The following is a 17189-nucleotide window of genomic DNA, read 5'->3' as shown; positions in this document are numbered from 1 at the left end:
CGATCGTTTTACGGGCTGTTACTAGAACTCTGGCAGCCATTTGTGAGGAGGGCCCCCCCCCTTCAACAGCGGCGGCCATTTTAGCGGACTTTTAGATTAACTTTAAAACTGTTGTAGACCCCATTTTGTGAACGGGCAAGAAGGGACTTTAGACTAGCCCCGTTTTAGGGTATAGCAATTACAGCTATTCAAACAAAGTCACGGGCCAGTAATCCTGTAACATATGAAGCTTCCTTAATTTTAAACTGAAAAGTTTAGTGCCATGGGCACCAAAGCCGAATGTCATGAGAAAGAAAGGCAAGGAAAGGGGGGCCAAAACAGCACCCATCAAGGGTAAGTGGTGGAACAGGGGCAGAGCAGAGGGTTCCCACGCCAGGGGCCCTCCAGGAGTCCTGGGACAGAAATGCCACGCCCCGACAGAGGGAAATGGCTGCTTCTCTTAACATAACAGGAACGGATGCCTTCTCTTCCCAAGCGCAGGGGTGCTCTGGCACACCTGCAGCACTTCCACCATAATCCGGCCGGAAGCCATCCGGGCGGGAGAAGAGCCCGGCATGGAGGTGCTGGGGCCGGGGACCTCCAGGAGGCCCCTCCCTCGGCCTCCCTACGATTAGGACGGGGATGAATAGTCCCTCGCCAGTTCCCCTCATGCCTCCCTCATAGTCCCTCAGTGCTCATGCCTCCCTCATGGCCAAAGTGGGCTGCCCATATCCTGGAAACTCTCTGTTTTATGCCATATACTTATCCCATATTCTCCGTGATATGGGCATGAATGTTAACTCCCCGCTATGGGATGGCCAGGCCAACTCAACCCCTCCCTGGTTTTGGGCAATGGCCAGGGAGGTTTCATGGGGAACCAGCCCCCTTATTTTTTTGGCCTTCTCGGGTTCAAAGTTCTCTCGGGTAGTCAGCTTAGGGGAGCACTTGCGAGGCTCAGCAGAGCTTGGGTTCCCCTGCCACCAATTTTAGTGGGGACTCAGGTCCATCCAGAGCTTGCTGGTTACCAAAGCACCTCCCGGAGCGTGGCCTCCTTCGGGTGTCTGCCGCATCCAATAGTTCAGGGTCCAGAGTTGGCAACTGGGAGTAGTACACTCGCCTGTACCAGCGGGCAGTGGTGAAGCTGCAGCAGGCCCTGCCAGCCAGACTGCTGGGCCCAGAGCCGAACCCAGACGCAAGGGGAAAAAGGCCTCTACCGTGGTGCTAGATCTTCTCGGTGGTCCCCTAAACAAAGCTCATCCTCGTCTGGTGAGTCTACAGATGAGGATTCTGCCCAAGCGGCAGGAGATTGCTGGGAAAGAGGGGAAAAGGTGCCAGCTCTTCCCCTCTGGATTATTCAGAGGAGAGGAGAGAGGGAGCCTAGCAGTAGAAGGGACAGTGCTGGGAACTTAGGGGGGCTTCAGCCTTCACCTTTCGGCATGGGACCCTGGGGACCCCCCGGGCTCCCATTTGCTGAGAAAGTTAAGAAAACGTGCCCTGGATAGGTACTATGTGGATATCTTCACCCGGTTCTGCTGCCGGAAGAGGATCCAGAGGCCGACGGGTTCCTGTTAGGCTAAGAGGCGAAGAGAGCGCCCAGAAAGAGCAGAGCGTTCCTTCGAACCAACTGGCTGAAGGGGTTTCTGGCAGGTATGGCTCTAATAGAACCTGCTTACCCACTAAAGGGCCTGGCATCTGTCTGCTCACTGGGCCAATGTTTTGAGGCCGCGATCCCTATCAGGGGATGCGAGCTGCTATCAAGAATACGATGAGGCATTCCGCAAGAGTGCCTCCACATAGATCCTGGGCCTTGGAGTGGGGGGATCTAATACACGATCAGGCGTGGATGACAAATGTAATTAAAACTTCGTCATCTGGTGCTACTGCGCCAGCTGGGGGCTGAGGGGCCGAGGGAAAAAAAAAAAAGGTTTGGTCAGGCGGGACCCTCCCCGATTAACTTGCCGGGCCTTTAGCAAAACCTGTAAGAGGGAAAAATGTAGGTTCGAGCACAGCTGTTCCCGTTGTTTTGGGGTACACCAGAGTACAATGCCCGCAGCTGAACCGACCTCCCTTTCGGCGTGGCCGGAACCCTGGCTCCAGCAACTTTAAGAAGGACGGTGGCGGCCAGGGAGGATCATTCCCTGCCCAGAAGGCCCGCAAGTCCCCGGAGGTTCTGCCAGAGTCTCACCGTAGCCCGTCCCCGGTGCGTCAGTAAACCTTTATGCCACAATGGCTGGACCAGGTATCCGTGTCGGAAGACGCATTATACTCTAAAAGAGGGATTTCAATTTGGTTTTCAGCATCCCATTTTGGTAGGGAGCAGGAATTGGCAACTTCAGCTCCCAACTTAAAATCCGCAAAGAGGAATTGCCTGGCGTGGTAGCTGCCAAAATTTCAAAAGAATGCCTGGCAGGTAGAATCGCAGGCCCCTTCGTTGAGCCTCCGTTGCCCATCCTTAGGGTTTCCCCCATTGGGGTGCGTCCCTAAAAAAGACTCCCGAGGAGTATAGAGATGATACAACACTTGTCCTAATTCCTCAAGAGGGGATTCGGTGAACGACTTCCATCGACCCGGGCATCTGCTCTGTTCGGTATGCCACTTTGGATGAGGCAGTGAGCCTCATCTGGGAGTGCGGGAACAGCCAGCCTCGAGGTTAGCAAAATGTGACCATACAGTCGGGCTTTTCGGCTGCTGCCTATACACCCCAGGGACTTTGAACTCTTAGGTTTTTTCAATTTGAGGGACAGTGGTATGTCGATAAATGTATGCTCCATGGGATGCTCCATAGCTTGGCGGCAGCTTTGGAGAAATTTAGCACCTTCTTGGAATGGGCAATCCAGAGAATCGCATGCCATCAGCAGCAAAGAAGTTACTCATTATCTTGGACGCATTTTTTTTTTTTTTATTTGTAGGAGTGCAACCCGGCACTGATGACATTGTGCAGCCGATGTTGTGTCAGCATTTCAGGGACTTGGCGGCAGAGCTAGGAGTTCCTTTCGGCGGCCCGACAAGACTGAGAAGGGGCCTGTGATAACTTGCTTAACCTGCGCTTAGGAATTCAGTTAGGCCCACAATAGCAGGAACATCGTCCCTGCCCCTCGACAAGCTGACAGCGTTGCGCACACTGATTGAGTGAAATCTCTGCTAAAAAAGAAGTGCAGGCTGCGGGAAATACAGTCCCTGCTTGGGCACCTTTTTTTGCACTGCAGGGTTGTCTCCCCGGGAAGGGCTTTCTGTTCCCGGCCACCGCCAAGGTCCTTGGCGGGCTATTCAGTTCCCCATCATCACATCAGGGTAATACTTCTGGTCTTCGCCAAGACCTGAGGGGTATGGTTCACGTTTTCTGGAGCGTTTTAATGGAGTTTCCATTTTGGCTTAAGTTCCTTGGGAGCTGCAGGATAGTTTTCAAGTCCACACCGATGCAGCTTGGCTCCCGGGACAGGGCTTTGGTATTTATTTCAGGGGCCAGTGGTGTGCAGGGGAGTGGCCACCAGCGTCGGTCTCAGACCGAATTTTTTGAGGGACATGACTTTCCTGGAGTTGTTCCCTCTGGTGGCGGCGGTTCACATCTGGAAGAGGATGTGTTTCACGACTCCAGCCACAGTTAAAGTTCTGGTGTGACAACCAGGCTGTGGTCAGGGTGGTAAATCGGCAGTCCAGCCGGTCAGAGCGGTGATCGCGGCTAGTAAGGGAATTTGTAATGGTTTGCCTGATTAATAACATCTCCTTTAAAGCTGTTTTCTTGCCAGGTATAACTCAACAATATAGCTGGACCCGGCTTTGTCTCGGTCAAGTCAAGGTCAGCTCGCTTCATCACCTAGCTCCCCGAAGCCACCCAATGTTCCAGAGAGGTGTCCTGACCATCTGTGGCGTCTTGGAGGCAGTCAATAGCCGAAGGTGTCTTTGCAGTCACTGGCTCCAGCTACCTGTCCAGCTGGCATTATGAAGGGGCTAATTGAGCACCTTCTTTTGCTTTTGGCGGGCTTCCATCCGGGCGCAGCCTGTTCGACAAGGGTTTGCTAAGGATTTGGTGCGTCCGGTATTTGGTTGATTTGAGGGACGGTCGAATGGCTGCCAGGACTATTCAGGTCCATTTTGCGGCCATCTCCTTGTTCAGCCAGTCCTTGGGGATCACTCACCACTCCCGCTGCTTTGCCGCTAGAAGAGCAGTGGCTGGGGGGCTGCGGGCGTCCCCCAGACCGCCCGAAGATGATGTAGAGCGTCCCATCACCAAGGAGCTCCTGGGAACTTTACTTAACGCCACAGACTCAGTTTGTGACTCCTGCTTATGAGTCTACACTGTTCCAAGCCTTGTTTACCTTGGCTTTCTATGGGGGCCTTTTCGGTGTAGTGAGCTAGTGGCCCCATCCACCACATCATTGGCTCCTAAGGCTTTGCAAAGGACCGATGTGTCTATGGTCCGATGGGAACTTACTCATATGGTTGGCGGGGTCCAAGACCCTGACCAGCTGCGTCGGGGAACGAGAGTGACATTGGCCCCTCCCACCAGGGGGGCAATCTCCTGTCCGGGTGGCTCGCATAGCTTCGCGTTTTTAGCTGTCCGCCCTGAAGGGGCAGGGTCCCCTGTTTATCCACAGCCGGATGGAGCATCCGAGTGTCCAGATTTCCAATTCCACGGCTGTGTTTAGGTGCTAATGCTTACAATCTTTAGGTCTCCCTGCAGACCAGTTCGGTTCCCTCTGCTTTCGGATTGGGGCAGCTACCACTTGACCTCTCAAGAGGGACACTCTGCGACTGAAATTCGGAGGCTTTAGGTCAGCTGGAGATCTTTGGCTTATGCATTGTGGTTTGGTATGTCCGGCCTCACCTTTCTTTCCTTAACTTTGTTCTCTTTATAGTTCCGGTGGCCCGTCGTTACCCTGGATTTGGATGGTTGGCCACAGTATTGGTACTGGGCTGGGCGCTATCGCGAAGAAGGTCGGGCTGGGGACAACACCTTGGACTGGACACCTCCCTGGACATTCACTGGCCATGGCAGGCGAGGCATCGCGTGGTGGTCTTCTCTGCTCTTCGAAGTTCGCGGAACTCGGTGCTTCAAGTATGGCTTCCCAGACGCGAATAGTTCTTCAGCTGGGGGAAAATGATAATTCCGGCTTTCAAGGGAGTAGCATTGCAGAAACGCCATGAAGGAAGACTTGAAGTTGCTTCGTCGCGAGATGCGAAATCCAAGCTGCTCTATGGTCGTGCTTTGCTGGAGCGAGGAGTGACTTGGAGAGAACGCTGTGGCTCCGGCCGAGTTAAGCAAATTCAGGTCCAAGGTTTGTCGGTCCGCGAGCCCGGCTGGTACTCGAGCATGGGAGGGGATGGCCTTCCCCATGTTGATCCTGACCCATGCTCTGCCAGCATTGTTTTTGCCCGACGGAGTCCACTTTATCGGATTGGGGCCAGGACATCTGGTTGCCACGATGTCCGCCAGGCTCTCTGCTGGAGTGGCTTCATGGCCGCGCACTGAGCTTGCCCGAAATCCGTTCTGCTCTGTTGCAGTGACTTTAGCGGCACGCGACTGGAGCTGTGAAGACTTCTGGGCTGCTGGAAGCTGGGGCGGAGCTGTTGGATTGACAGCTTCGGTGGCGGTAGGGCATAAGAGCACATCCCCTATTTGGGGAAGGCAGTAAGCCTGCATGCCGGACCTTTCCCACCCTCGGGGGGCCCTCCATATGAGGAGTCCGTGGTGCGCGATAGAGCTCTCGAAAGCCAGCCTGGGGGCTGCGCTGAGAGCCTCGCTACCAACGGCAGGGAGGGTGTCACAAATTGGGTTTTGCGTCCATGTGGCAGCGCCCTAGTAACTTCCTGTTCCGTTCCCTTTCGGGGATGTGCCGGACAGGGGTTCTGGGTCCGAAGTGGCCTAGGGTCATGCTTTCTAATAGCCCCTATAACAACAGGTTATTAGCTGGCCGGTTTTGCTACCTGGGGGCCAGGATGTGCTCTGGTATGCTCGCCCAGCTTCAAAGTTTTGGTTATGTGTTAAATAAATTTTGGGCTGCGGCCGATTTCTATTCCAACAAGTTGTGTTAATGTTTTTGTGATTAAATGAGTCTCCACACATCCCCATGCAATGTAAGTGCTATTGTTCTGTAGCATTATAACAATCTGTCATTTTGTATCTTATTTCCATTTCACACTTTAATTCCTCTGAGCCAGCTTGGTGTAGTGGTTAAGAGTGGCAGACTCTAATCTGGAGAACCAGGTTTGATTCTCCTCTCCTCCACCTGAGTGGCTGTAAACTGGCAAATTGGATTTGTTTGCCCGCTCCTACACATGAAGCCTGCTAGGTGACCTTGGAGCCACAGTTCTCTCTGAACTCTCTCAGCCCCACCTACCTCACATGGTGTCTATTATGGGGAGAGGAAGGGATGGAGTTTGTGAGCCGCTTTGAGTCTCCTTACAGAAGATATAAATCCAAACTCTTCTTCTAAATTCCTTGTTTTTATTTAAAAAATAAAGTTCATTGCATAATGTAAAAGGCCTGGGCAGTTTTTGTCCAAATTGCATGGAAAGGAATGGAGTAGGGAAAGCAACAAGATGACTAAAAGAGTACTATTTTTTGTGTTGACATTACATTATTACAATAAGGATTTATTGTCATTTATCTGTTACAAATTTTAATAGAGCCATTATAAAACCAGGAAGAAGAACAATAAAAAGATTTGAAAGTCCCTAACATCCATGTCCCCAAGAGCCAATGTGCAGGCTTTCCCCACTTACCATTTGCGGTGCGCTACTCCCACTTACCATTTGCGGCGTGGGGCAGTCAGAAGGTGCCTTTCCTTCAGTGCCAAAAATGACGCGCGCTGAAGGGGCGGGAGAGCGGCAGTGTCGGGGTGGCTGCGTGGTTGCCACCCTTGCAAGTGGGGAGCGCCGCTGGACCCCGCGCTACTTTCCCGGAGTAGCATGCAGCAAATGGTAAGTGGGGAAAGCCCCGTGGAGTCATAGCAGATCAAGTATGGTAACACTAGAAAAAAGACAGTGGCAAAGTATGCAGAAACTACCCTGCATGTGGAAACCCCATCATTAATGCACATGCCTCTGTATCTCCAGCAGCAAAAAAAGGAATGTGTAAAATCCTAACCGTGTGGAAGTAGCTTTTGCGTCTGTAAAAGTAAAATCTCAGTTTAATTGTTTCCCCCTTGGATGCTTTACTGCCAGTTTTCTTTTTCCCTTATTTGTCTTCACTTGATAGTTCCCTGCTTTTTCATCCCCTGTTGATCCTTCACCAGCATGGCTCCTAAGTAGCAGAAACCAAACACAGCATGCTGAAGTCAGGGGGAAAAAATAAACTGCTGGACTTTCCCAGCTGGACAAAAATAATATGAATGAGATCTGAACAAGTGAAAAATATTGCAGTTGACTGGGCTTAAAAACAAAACAAAAAACTTTCCACCAAATCCATCAAAGTATTTCAAAAGGCCGAAATTAACAATTAATTGCTATAAAGGAAAGCAGAGTTACAAAAATGCTATTGCAGATGTTTTAAACAAGTGGTATAATTTTATTTACATTTCAGTAGCTAATTATTGCTTCTTGGAAGCGCCAAGGCTTTTAAATGGACAGTCAAACGTTAAGGATTCTCAGATGATATATAATATAGCCAGTTGTATGCTTAAAAAAAAAACTAAGAAGGACATGTGAACTTGTGTTGTTGCATTATGCTGTTTAGGGCTATTGGACCATCTAATTCAGTATGCTTACCCTGCTTGGCAGCTTCTTTCCAAGTTCTCATGCAGAGAAAAGTCTTATCTCTCACCGCTCCTTGCACAGGGCTGGAAAGGATTCTGACACGGAGTCCAGCCAAACATTACATATTCCAAACCTTTCAATTTGGGAAGGAGAAGGGATCTTACAGAATGATGAAGAGGAGACACAGGACTGAAGAAAGATGAAGGTTTTTCATCATTCTAGTCTTATATATATTTCCTCAGAAAAGATCAATAGCAGTAGTCTCCAAAGTGTGGTAAGGTGTGGGATAGGCAAAATCACACAGGCACCCCCCCCCCCAACAAATTCTACATGTTGGGCAAACAGGTTCTTCCTCAACATTTTGTTGTCCTCAGTGGCCACACTGCACAATCCAAGTGAGATCCCCTAAAACAGGGGTCTGCTACCTGTGGCTCTCCAGATGTTCATGGACTACAATTCCCTAAAACTTCTCGCCTTGTTGAGGATGGGGAAATGTGTCCTAAAAATAAAACTTTCCAGTGTCAGCAGTGGTAGCTGGTGTTTACCAAAGTGGCAGGTCAAAACTCTGCCCATGTCTCCAGCACTTTATCTCACCTCTCCTCTTAGCTAACGTCCCTGATGGGGCTTAGAACTGCTGAAAGTTAGGTAAAAACGGAAGAATGTGGGAGGGGTGAGTTAAAGGCCATGGAGAAATGAAACTCATGGGGCAGCCTGACACGGGGCCTCTCAGTAGAAAGAAGGGAGCATAGTGACCTGGACAGCAGATAGAAGTCTTAAAGTTTGTTGGCTAATTGGGATAAAGCACACCTGCTCTGAGATCATATCCCACCTGAACAGTACTAATTGGAACAGAAGGAGAGATTAATGGCTTGACTGTCATATCTCCTCCTTTGAAGCCTGGGTTAGTATTAGAGATAAAGGGAGCTAGCGAAAGGAATTCTTACCAAAATAGATAAGGGTTAGCAAGAAGAGGGTGTGGGATAATATGACCAAGTCTGTACGTTTACTTGACTCAACCCAATGAGCAAGAAGCGGGGAGGTATGTTTTTGTAACTATAAATTATGTTGCACAGGCGGCAGCGCTTCGAACCTCCTCCCTGTTGCTGACAGAGGAGAGTTCCCTCTTCTGCGCAGAATTGAAACAATAAACTCTGAACACTGAAGAAGCTTATGGATGGTTATTTGTGAGTAACCGGACAGAGCCTTAGCTCTGAGGGGGGGGGGGGGGCTGAGCCCTGTCCCTAACACTTTCATCTAAGTCCTTTCCTACACCCACCTTGCAGATTGTGAAAGCAGCTTATCAGTGGCATACCAGGCCTAAATGGCATGACCGGCTCCCCGCACCCCCACATGCCCCACTTATGGGAGCCAGAAGGGAGGGTGGGGCCCAGGGGGTGGCTCAGACGGGCGCCACAGTGGCAGACCAACTCCTGGGCCGGCTTGCCGATGCGGCCATGCCACCTGGGCCATTCACACCTGAACCTCCCCCCCCCTGCGCATGGGGGGGGGTTCAAGCAAATTTTAAAAACAAATGCAAAGGGGCTGAAGATTGTGATTGGGGGTGGGGGGCGGTGGTCAGGAAAGCCAGAGAATAAGCATAAAAATAAGTGTTCAGAAAGAATGGGGAGAGTAGATAAAGAAGGATGTTTACATTTATGCACAAGGCTTGAAAAGAAACAAGATTTACCCGGGGAGGGGAATGGATCAAAGGGGATGCAGTTTGGCTGGTAGAGGAATGATATATGATGCAGCCAGCTAACCTTTGCATAAGGTAAAGGAAGCAGCACTGAATATTCTGCCTCAGGAAACCCTTCCCCAGCCTGAATTCACCAACCCTTGGCATTTTCTGTGAACAAAAGTCCACTGATTATAAGCTCTACTGCTGCCTTGAAAGCTAACACAAAAAGAAACTGCCCTGTCAGCTAAGACAGAAGTCCATTGGTACCTTAAAGCCTGTGCGTGCGTATAAAGTGCCATCAAGTTAAAGCTGACTCACCTTAAAGCCTAAGAAGATTTACTCCAGCATGTTTTTTTGAGGTCACTGCTTCAGACTGGTAGCTACCCCTTCAGAACTGCCAGTTAAGAGACAAGCCAATTAACTTTCTCCACAGCCTACCCCTACGAAGACTCTCCTATCTTTACTGAGTAGTTGCTATACTTTTTGCCTCAGCCAAGAACACCAGTGGTTCTTGTCCCTAGTGTATGGGTACTGCTAGAGAGCTTTCCCTCCCAAAATCAACATAATATATTATGAGAAGGCCAAGCTTTTCTCAATCTTGTCAATGACCATTCTCCTCTAAAAGCCAGCTGTGGTTTGCTTTTGGGGGCAGAATTCGTGCACGCAGGTGTAGTAGGAAGTGGGTTTTGTACAGACATACAAAATGAGGAAGAAAGTTTTTTTAAACTAACTTTCTGATGTCATAGAGTGGCATGGAAACAGCTCATGTGGTGTGGTGATTAGTGGTGGACCACATCTGGGGGATCTGGGTTCAAATTCCTAGTCACCATGAAACTTATTGGAGGACCTTGGACTGATCAGACATTTTGTCTCACTGTAACTCACCTCACTGAGTTGTTACAGGAGCAAAAGGGGACAGGGGGTCATGTATACAACCTCTGACTTCTCAAGAGTATCTAAATAAGTAGGAACAACTAGCAATGGTTTAAATCAGGCTTTGTGCCTCTAACATCCATTGGGGTACTCACTTATCTGGCTTATACTGGTTGTTTATCTATCTTTGTATGCAGATAAGGATATATTGTCTAATTAAGGCCCTTTCTGCACAAGTGTATTGCCCCGTATCCATCCCACTGTTTTTTTCCCATGGAACTCCATACTTTTCCTTCGTTTTGGACTTTAACCAACCGCAGCACTTTACTTTTGTAGTTTTAAGAAAACACTTTTACTTATCCACAATGTTATTTTGCTTTTAAATGTTTCTTGAGTTATAAATCCCTTTGCAGTGTGATCATACTGATATGATCTTCCTTTCCTGCCCAAAAGCCTGGATGCTGTGACTGCCCTCCTGTGCAGTCACCCATCCTTCCCTTCTGCGCTTATTCCACCATTTTTCACATCCTTTACCCCACTCTTAATTGTTGTCATTTCATGTGTTTTAATTTTTTTCATGGGGGGCATTTTTTTTACGAGTCAGCAAAACTATGCAGCATCACTTGAGCGCATGAGGAGAAAAAACGCGAAAAAGTTATTCCAGCCTGGAAACAGTATTCAGAATCAGAGGAGGTGAGTGTGGACATACTTCAAGGAAAACGATGGCACCGAAAACAGCTTTAATTTGGGGGTAAGTGCAGTGTGTGAAAAAGGCCTAAAAGTGGGCCTATATATATACACATGTGTGTGTGTATATATATCATATCTATATATGTGTATATGTGTGTGTGTGTACACACACACACACACACACCCACACACCCACACACCCACACAACACCCACACACCCACACCCACACACACACACACTCTTTTTTTCTTTGCCATCAAGTCACATCTGAGTTATATTGACCCCTGGTGAGATTTTCAAGGCAAGAGACGTTCAGAAGTGGTCTGCCTGTCATCATGACCCTGGCATTCCTTGGAGGTCTCCCAACCCAAATACAGTGGAACCTCGGTTTTCATTGCCTTTGGTTTTCATTGGTTTCGGTTTTCATCTATTTTTTTCAGTGAAAAATTTGTCTCGGTTTTCATCGATTTGCAGTAAGGTGCAGGGGTTTGTTGAGAAAAATCACCCGGACAAAGCTGTTGCAGGCCGTGTCGTGTCTGCAACTTGTTTAATGACAATGTCTTGCCCCATTTCAGACAAATCTTAAAGAGGCGTCAGAAACAGACCTCTTTGGACAGCTTTCTGGTGCGACATTGGTCCACTGGCTCTGAAGCTGGTCCTAGTGTTATTGTTTGTTACTGTTTTCAGCATTAAACACTATGCTTATTCACCAAAAAATGTGTTTTTGGTATGTTTTTTGGAGTGCCTAGAACGGATTAATTGGATTTACATTAATTCCTACGTAAAAGTTTGCCTCGGTTTTCACCGATTCTTTTCAGATGGATTACCAACGAAAACCGAGGTTCCACTGTACTAGCCAGGACAGACCCTGCTTAACTTCTAAGATCAGACAAAATCAGGCAGCCTGCGCTATCCAGACCACAGTAGACATACAAGGGCAAATATGTGCAAGCACGTACGTTTTAAAAATAATTCAACAGAGATACAGTCGCATTATTAGGTAAAATGTTGTGTAGCTTAACGCTTCCATGCCAGGTTCTAATTTAAAGGCTCCCTCGTGGACTCGTCTGCGCAGCGAGGCGGTCTGTCCACACCAAGACAGACGGGGCTGTTCCAAAGCGCCGCGCGCTCCTGGCGAATTTGCCCGGGTAAAGCGGCGCACGGGATGCCCCAGGAGGCGAAACAGGCCCAGGACGCCCCTGCCTCCAGCTGCACCTGAGCCTCGGCGCTGGGGGAGGGAAGGCCGGCGATCACATGGGCTCCGCCGCCGGTGCCATTGGCTGGGCCTGGCCAGTAGCCGTGCTCTGCGCTGGGGGAGCTGGCTGAGAGCGAGAGGCGGCGGAGGCTCGGCTTCCTCCGCTGGTTCTGTCCAGGCCAAAGAGACGCGTTTGAGTCTGCGTTCGGAGCCGCCGGCATGGCTTCGCTGCCAGAGTGAGTCCCTTACCCGGTGGCCCGGCAAACTGAGGTGCGTACGAGCGCGGCAACGCGGCTTTGCCTATCCGCCCTGCACTGGCGCGTCACGGGGTTGCAAGATCGAGCCTGCCGCTCAGGTCCTCCGTTACTAGGAGAGGAGCGTGAAAGGTTGCTAGCTTCAGGGCCCCCATTCCTGTTTAAGAATCAGAGCTCGGCTGTGAGATATGTGGAAAACACAAGTAGGGCCTCGGATAATGTACAGAGTGCTTCTTCTGCATCATAACATAACCCGAAATTCCCGCGCAGAAGATGTTGTTTCAAAACAGACTTTAACCCAGATAGCCTCCCCCCATTCCTTGCAAGTCAAGTACGAAAATAAAATACATATTCTTATAGATCCTCATTTACTTTCTAATCTCCAATTATGTGTGTGTGTGTGGGAGTTATTTTAAAAGTATAATTTGTGCAGTTTAGGAAAAGGATTAATTAAAGATGTTCTGAGCATGTGTCTCCTGTAGATGTGCTTTTTAACACGTATGGTATATTTAGAAGATCATCCTTATCACTCTCTACATATTTAATTTTTGCTTGGCATAACTGAATGGATTTCTCATTTTTCAGAAAGCTTGAAACCTTTGGAATTCTTTAGGTGTGTTTTCAGACAAATGGTTAGTATCTCTCTTCTGCACACATCCGGTAGGTGGATTAAAGAGCAATGATCTCTGACATATTTACTTGAGAAGCAAATCCAGAGCTGATCTAACCTACTAAGTGTCCCACCATGTTCTAATAATCAATTAAAAAATGCAAATGGCTGCTAATGCGGTGTTTATTTTGTGACCGAGCAGTTTCAGGCAGATTACTTTGATAGATGAGAAATACTCAGACCCTTTGTCACATTATATGGAAATGAAACATCTTCTTCCCAGTGTGATGGTGCTGGTGGGTGGGGTGGGGAGGAACCGGAATAACCCAGCATTAGTGAAGTCCCATATGTTAGGAAGGTTAATGCCCTCAGATTAAATTCCTTTGCTAAAGTCCTTTGTTCTCCTTTTCTTATGTTGCCAGCAGCATGTTGCCTCAGAGACACCTGTAACTGTTTAGAATAGCAGCTGCTGTTGTGAATAGAAAGGGTAACTAATTTTGCAGCAGATGTTAAAAAATAGGATGGATTGGAAAGAGTTAGTATTGAACTGGGAAAAAATATGACTTTGCAAGTAGATAGAAGTATACAGCTGTATGGATATGCAGGTGTCAACAAGGGAATCCATTTAGGAATTGCACCAGAGTAAATGCAAAATCTTTCCCCTAACCCCTTGAATTAAGTGTTGCTTGGTTAATTCATGTTGCCTCCTGAAGTAATTTGTGTCTAGAGCAACAGCAGTGGATTTTTATTGGCTTATGTGTGCTGTTGGCAGCTTGGCAAAGGATTATTAAAGTGTTCTTGAACTATCTTAAAAGTCCAGTGAAGCACTCTTTCCTTTTTGCCACCCCCACCTCTCTTTGCAGATAAAGGCAATTTATTATCCCTGTAGCACTGCACCAGCTGCAGAATAGAGGATGAAGCTTCACTATGAGTTTCTGGCTAAATAATATCTACCTTCTCATCTCATCCAAGTTTGGGCGCTATGTTTAGAAATACAGTGCTTCATAGAGAGAACATTATGGTGTTCACAGGTTAATGCACACATTTAGTAACGTGCATTTAATGTGGCAAATATGGCAGGTGCCAAATTGTGTTAATGTATGTCTAAAATTCCTTTGATGCTGTTTGTTGAGAGATCTGTGAAATGGAAACAAGTATGATGTTGACTCATCAGTATAAGCATGGTAGAAAATACTGTAGAATTACAGCAGGCTTTCACAGTTCAATGTATTCTCAAAGGCTTTCACGGCCGGATTCAACTGGTTGTGGTGGGTTTTCCGGGTTTCCAGACCACGGCCACACAGCGCGGAAAACCCACCACACCCAGTTTTCACAGTTCAGTTTATTTGATTTATGTCCTGCAACTTTCCTGGCAGGAGCTGGGTACAGGGTGGTTTACAACAAACAATACAACAGACAATAGTGACTACAAAAGTTTGTCTTTCCTAGCCCTGTATGTATTTACAAACCAAGGAGGTCACTTCTCCAGGACAACAGCAAGGCTATCTGTTCATCGTCTGAATGTGAGTGAGGCAACAGTCGTTCATTTTTAACTTTGGTTAGATCTTGTCATGACACTCTTTTGCAGTCCCAGTAAGGCAGGAAGAAGGGGGGATTTCTGAGTAGGAAGCTATACTCTCCATTCATTGGGTTACCTAGAGACCTAGATTAGGGAGCAATGGGATCATTTTAGAAAAGTGATTCAGAGAGTATTGGGAAGTATGACAACATTTCATGGATATCTGACTGATGCCTGAGAGAGAAGGAAATGCTGAGTCAGTGCTTTATCAAAAGCGTGAGGCTGGATATGAGTTGACTGTACTGAGCCTTCCCCTCCCCCTATGAATGGCCTTGGGCAAGAGCAAGTGAGGAGAGAAAGTAGAATGTGTTGGGGGCAGATTGGAACTGCAAACTGTTTACACAGGGGACAAAGGGCAATTCTTGCAATTGACACCAGCATGTCTATCTTCCATTGCTCTCATTTCAGTCCCTGAGGATTTAAAAGAAACCAGTACAAGGTCTGAGAGCACAAGAATCTGTGGAGAGTGATCTTTGGATCAAATATGGTGCATATAGGTCAACTTCAAATGGAGGGATCCAGGTTTCCTGGAGCAGCAGTGGCGTAGGAGGTTAAGAGCTCGTGTATCTAATCTGGAGGAACCGGGTTTGATTCCCAGCTCTGCTGCCTGAGCTGTGGAGGCTTATCTGGGGAATTCAGATTAGCCTGTACACTCCCACACACGCCAGCTGGGTGACCTTGGGCTAGTCACAGCTTCTCGGAGCTCTCTCAGCCCCACCTACCTCACAGGGTGTTTGTTGTGAGGGGGGAAGGGCAAGGAGATTGTAAGCCCCTTTGAGTCTCCTGCAGGAGAGAAAGGGGGGGTATAAATCCAAACTCTTCTTCTTCTTGTTGGCTTTCATGTTATTGCCATTGAAACGGCAAACTCTGCAGTCTGATTGTTTGTATATGATAATAAGTCTCACTGAATTCCATGAGATCACAACTAAATGTATGGACGGTAATCTAAGGGGAAGAGCTGTCATTGTTGAAGGATTATTATTTTTAAACTGCTTGCTGTTGTTAAAATGTGGGATAATGATAATGAGAGTATTATCTTCTGACAGTTTATTGAAGGGGTCTGTAATGTAGTACCTGCCAACATCTTACCTCCGTGCCTGCCAAGTGTTTTTGGAAAGTGGGATGACGAACTGGGACTTTTGCCTCTCAAGGTTTCTGATCAGCCATTGGAAATTTGATTGCCTGTGCAGATTTTTTAAAATGCTGTTTTGGCAAGCAGCTGCTACTATAGAACTAGAATTTTCACTGTGTCATTGATAGTGATCTGCAGCAGCCATTTTGTGACTGGCCCTGCCTCCTGATGGAATTGCAGCAGCCATTTTGTGGCTGCACTCATCACTCTGTGTCAGCAGGCTCAAAAAGGCTGAGGACTCCAGTTTATTGTAACTTGATGGAAATATTTAATTAAGTATCCAGTATAATTATTTCATCAGGAAAGCTAATCTGATCTCATGTGTACAGTGCTTAACAGGCTGTCATAAGGAGGCCTAGAAGAAGAGTAATTTTTATACCCCACTTTTCTCTACTTTTAGTCTCAAAGTGGCTTACAATCACACTCCCCTCCTTTCCTGACAACAGGCATCTTGTGGGGTGTGTGGGACTGAGAGAGTTCTGGGAAAACTGTGACTGTCCCAAAGTTTACACATTACAAGAAAACATGTAGGTGGGAATATTTTGTATGGGATTTTCATAGTCACCAGAACTATACTTGCAATGTTTGGGAAGAAGATCTATAGTCTCTGCAGCAGACAGCTGTCAAAGCACTTTTGGAAAAACAGCAGAGGATGAAGAAGAAAAAAATGACAGCCCCTTTATTCACAGTAGTAATGTTTCACCTAGCTTCTGATAAGTTTGAGAAGGCTTTAAAGACCAACGTAAATGTAGTGGAAATTTTTCATTCTAAACAAACCAGAACGCTGTTGTCCTTTATGTGGAATAAAAAAAGCAAGGGCCAGGCTTTCTTCACTGTAGATAATGCTTTGCTCCCCTGACCTGGATGTCCCAGGTTAACCAGGTTTCAGAAGCTAAGCAGGCCCTGGTTAGTATTTGGACTGGAGACCACAAAAGAATACCAGTGTCACTATACAGACAGACGAAGGCAATGGCAAACCACCTCCAAACATCTCTTGCCTGGAAAACCTTACTTGGTTGCCATAAGTTGGCTGAGACTTGATGGCAGTTTATGCATTCTCACACACAACACTTCGCTGGTGATTCCTTAATTTTTTGACACTTAAAAGAATTAGGTATTGCACAGGAGTGTTAAGCTATAGCACCACAAAATGCTTATTTACAACACACAAAGTGTTAAATCATGCTTTTAGGCTTTATGAAGCTGTTTCAGATTCATAGTATGGTATGCCATCAATTCTCCAAAGATACATGATTTGCCAAAGATACATGATTTGTTTCTGTGATTCTGAGATGCTTTGTGGGTTAGGGTTCAAAACTGTTAGGAAAGATGGGGCAGTAGGAAAAGGGAACATGGATATTCTATCAGGCCTACGGTTGAGAACAGAGGTGGTTTTTATTTAGCTGATTTCCCTCCTCTTCCCTTCTTTTCCGCTCTTTTAATTTTTGAGGTTGTTTATTCCCTTGCAATCAATTAGTCTTTACCGTAGACCACAATAATTA

The 17189-nt window shown here is 47.4% G+C and overlaps 1 protein-coding gene across 1 annotated transcript in view; it reads left to right on the top strand.

Annotated features, from left to right (window-relative positions):
• Window positions 1–12237: 12237 nt before the first annotated feature.
• LRRC8D (leucine rich repeat containing 8 VRAC subunit D) overlaps window positions 12238–17189 on the top strand; it is an 87320-nt gene continuing 82368 nt past the window's right edge. Inside the window, exon 1 of the mRNA XM_048497337.1 lies at window positions 12238–12382. The gene's annotated coding sequence lies outside the window, so the exon portion shown is untranslated. The remainder of the gene's footprint in view (window positions 12383–17189) is intronic.

This window comes from Sphaerodactylus townsendi, linkage group LG05, assembly GCF_021028975.2.
Source record: "Sphaerodactylus townsendi isolate TG3544 linkage group LG05, MPM_Stown_v2.3, whole genome shotgun sequence".
In the NCBI taxonomy this organism is placed as follows: Eukaryota; Metazoa; Chordata; class Lepidosauria; order Squamata; family Sphaerodactylidae; genus Sphaerodactylus; species Sphaerodactylus townsendi.
This window is presented reverse-complemented; position numbering and strand designations above follow the sequence as displayed.